This window comes from Panthera onca, chromosome A3, assembly GCF_046562875.1.
Source record: "Panthera onca isolate mPanOnc1 chromosome A3, mPanOnc1 haplotype 2, whole genome shotgun sequence".
In the NCBI taxonomy this organism is placed as follows: domain Eukaryota; kingdom Metazoa; phylum Chordata; class Mammalia; order Carnivora; family Felidae; genus Panthera; species Panthera onca.
The window spans coordinates 124,870,313-124,874,016 of NC_138341.1; the positions used below are offsets into that span (position 1 = coordinate 124,870,313).

The window sequence follows — 3,704 nt, forward strand, 5'->3', positions numbered from 1 at the left end:
CAAATAAGGCCCCATTCTGAGGTATTTGGGATAAGGACTTCAACATACTCTTCTTGAGGGGGACACAATTCAACCCATAATAGCAAAGAAATGGCAAAATGTGGACCTGATCGACCTCAGCCTTTGTCCTTTGGATGGAGGAAGACTGCAGAAGGTGAGAGCCCAGCCTCTCCAGCCAGGCTGCAAGGGTCCAAATGCCTGAGTCTGTCTGCATTTGGGGCTCTTAAGAAGCAGAGGCAAGTAGCTTATTACGTAAGATGGAGGCAGGTGAGAAAGGGAAGGAGAGGCAGGCAATAAACATTGAGTTCTCAAGCCCACTACCTCTGTTCGTGACTGGTGTTTAATCACATGGGGATTCAGGGAAGTGGGTAGAACACTGTCCCTGCAGTTACCTCCCCCAAGAGGAGACGGAAAAGTGTTTACACACCAACTCCCTGTTATTCATTGGCTGAGGACTTCTGGCTTGTTCTGTTCACAGGCTTTCCTTGCGTGGCTTCCAAGAAAGCCCTCAGGCAAAGACGTGCAGGTAGTGGCTGTTGGAAGTCAGCCAGCAGCACTGAACGTGGCAGCTCCCAGAGGTAAGGGTAGGGCACATATCTTGTGCCACGCTGTTTATGTGGCTTTGAACAAGTTATTTAACCTCTCTGTTCCTATCTTCTTCCTACGTGGGGTTGTTGTGAGGATAAATGACTTCATCCATGCTGATCCCTTAGACCAGAGAGCCTGGCATATAATTAGTGCAATTGAAACATTTGCTAGGATTATAATTGACTAAATTGTACTGTCCTTTTCTGGAGAAGGAGAGACTCAGACACTACTCTTTAGAATACTCCCTTTTTCTCTTTGAACCAATAAGTCTCTCCCTCGCCCCTGCCCGGGCTTGCCACATTGGTCTTGACTCTACTCCCGAGAAACCCACCCACCGACAATTATACACAGACTGGGAGATGGCCATCAAGAAAGTCCTCCCATCTCCCATCAAGTGTCTTTTAGGTTCTTGTGCAACATTTTGCTAAGTCCCCTCTATCAGCTTTCAGATTCTTGGGACTTCAAGTGGGAGGAATCCCTCTTTTTCAGTTCCCTGCAATTTATGCAGAGGCTGCTAGAATGCCACCTCACCGTGTTGGGGGAGAGAGGTTCATGTAAGAACAGGATGGTCGGTAGGGTAAGAGCTTTCGAACCACCCTCCTGACTTGCTTCCCCTAGTTAGGCAAGAGAGTGGCAATCAGATAATGTGAAAATATGGACAACTGAAAGAAGATCTCGAGGGGGGCAGGGAGGAGGTGGGGTGTAAGCTCATGGAGATATTTCTCAGGATGTACCACTCTTCGGTTCATCATTAAACCTTCCCAGCTGCAAGGCCTTGTGGGACTTCTTCAAAATCCAGGGGGTGCTCAGCCAAAGGGAGGCGCCCTAGCCAGAGTTCCCAGCTCTTGCAAGCAGATGCCCTTGACAGTGCTTTCTGGGAAGACGTGAGCTGAAGCGGCTTCGGGAGAGCAGTCTAACTGTCTCACTACAGATGAGGAAAGTGAGCCATAGAGTGTTCACATAGCAGGGATTGTTAAACAGAAGAGAGACATAGACAGAACTGGTTCTGTCCCACATTACCTTGTAGTCTTGGGCAAATTTCTCAACCTTTCCAAGTTTCACTTTCCTTATTTCTAAAACAAGGGTAATGAGAATATCTTTGGATGTCTCCATCCAAAGATCACTAGAAACATTCCTGTTTCTGCTGGAACGAGTTGGGTTTATTACTCGTTGCGGCAAGGGAGAGCGCACACACACATCTCGTGAAGAGGATGTTAGAAAGGACTTACGGGATTTGGGCTTATGTCAGGTGATTTGGGGACAGGTTCAAGGAAGCTGGCTCTGCTCTGGATCGGATGTTGTCAGGAAGTGGGGTGGTTCTCTGTCTGGGTATCTTAACCCCAACAATAAGAAGGGACTGCTAGGTAGAGGTTACAGCCATGGTTGGTAAAGAAGGAACCGTCCTCCAGATTGGCTAGGATAGGGGATGCTTGCTTATTTTCGTGGCTTGTGCAGCGCTCACTCTTTGCTCAACCAAGATCACAGAGGGCCTTGTTTTTGTCTTGGTCCACCACAGGCACAGAAGGGCCTTGTCTGATGCTGATGTTCTGTGAAATTGTTTGTGTTCAGCAGGAGAACATCAAAGGTCAGCTGTGAGTGCCAGGTCAGCTCTCAGAAGTAAGCCAGGGGCTGCTTTGTTCTGTCTTGTATCAATCTCATAGAATTATGGGGAGGATTAAAATGATATGACGTTTGTCAAATGCTTTGTACAAGTGGCTGGCAGAGTACGAGAGCTCTGATAACAGCAATAATTAATACTGCTATTAATAAATGCATTCTTTAATTGCTAATTTAAAACTGTGTAATAAAAAACAGATTTGATACTAACGAGGAGTAGCTCTGGATGTTGCTGTGTGATCTTGGGCAAGTTGCTTCACCTCTCTGAGCCACAGTTACTTTCTTTGTCAAACAGGGTGGTGGTGTCTGCTTTCAGACATTCATGAGTTTGGTTATTTTTTTTTTTAAATAAAAACAAATTTTAACGTTTATTAATTTTTTCAGAGAGAGAGAGAGCACGAGCAGGGGAGGGGCAGAGAGAGGGAGACACAGAATCTGAAGCAGGTTCTAGGCTCTGAGTTTTCAGCACAGAGCCTGGCTCCAGGGGCTTGAATTCATGAGCCGTGAGATCATGACCTGAGCCAAAGTGGAACGCTTAACCGACTGAGCCACCCAGGCGCCCGGCAAGTTTGGTTATTTTTCAGGACTATGATGATTATGGTGCTGAAGTGCTCTGAACAGCACACACCAAAACAACTTACCCAAAAGCACATATGTGTTTAGTTTCTTTGGTTCTTGACTGCTTTTTAAATGTGCCATTGGTGGCATTTAAGGAACAAATAAACTTTTTTTTTTTCGTAGTGTCACCTCCCGGAAGTCTGCCCTTGGAAAGTCCCTCCAGTGCCCAAGGAATGTCACAATCTCTCTTCCAAATGGGTCCCAGGCTTCCTCAGGGGTAACTGAAGCCCTCTTGCTTCAGTGATAGGCCTCACCCAGGTCCATTCTCGCGCTCACCCCACCTTGCCTTTAATTTGACTTTCCGGGTCTCTCAAAAGTGTGAGCAGGAGGTGGAAGATACCTCTGATTTTCTTTGGGATCAAGGACACCTCATCTTCAGCGGGTAGGAACCTCTCTTTGAGGAAAGCTCTGCCTGCCCCCTGGTGGCAACAGGAGGAAGTGCCACCCCTCCCCTGTGACAGGGAAGATTTAGCTCTTTTGGTATCTGCTTTAAAAAAAAAATGTGTTTTTTTGTAGAGAAAGTGAGTTCATAAATCATAAATTAGTAGGAATAATTAATATACAATACTTGTGCATCTGCATGCAGGACAATCTCTACTCTCACGGTCTTCACCTTCCCGTGAGACATTGAACAAGTGATTAACAATGAATGTGGTGACCATTTGCGAAGGGGAAGGGCAAGGTGTGACGGAAAAGTTAGCAAGGGACCTGGTCAAGTGTGGAGGCCGTAGTGGTGGATGGGAGAGATTCCCTGGGGACGTGAACTTGCAGCTGAGACCCAAGGGGTGGGCAAGAGTTACTTGGAGGAAGGTGTGTGTGTTGGGGGAGAGTGTTCTAAGCAGATGGGAAAGCAAGAGGCGGCTTGCAGAAGAGAAGACACT

At 46.9% G+C, this 3,704-nt stretch overlaps 1 long non-coding RNA gene across 1 annotated transcript; it reads left to right on the top strand.

The window, feature by feature from the left end:
- Positions 1 to 469: 469 nt before the first annotated feature.
- On the top strand, positions 470 to 3,304 carry LOC132688066 (uncharacterized). The gene is made up of 3 exons (XR_009614400.3): positions 470 to 578; positions 2,105 to 2,205; positions 2,947 to 3,304. It is a non-coding gene; the product is annotated as an uncharacterized LOC132688066 (long non-coding RNA).
- The last annotated feature ends 400 nt before the right edge of the window (positions 3,305 to 3,704 follow it).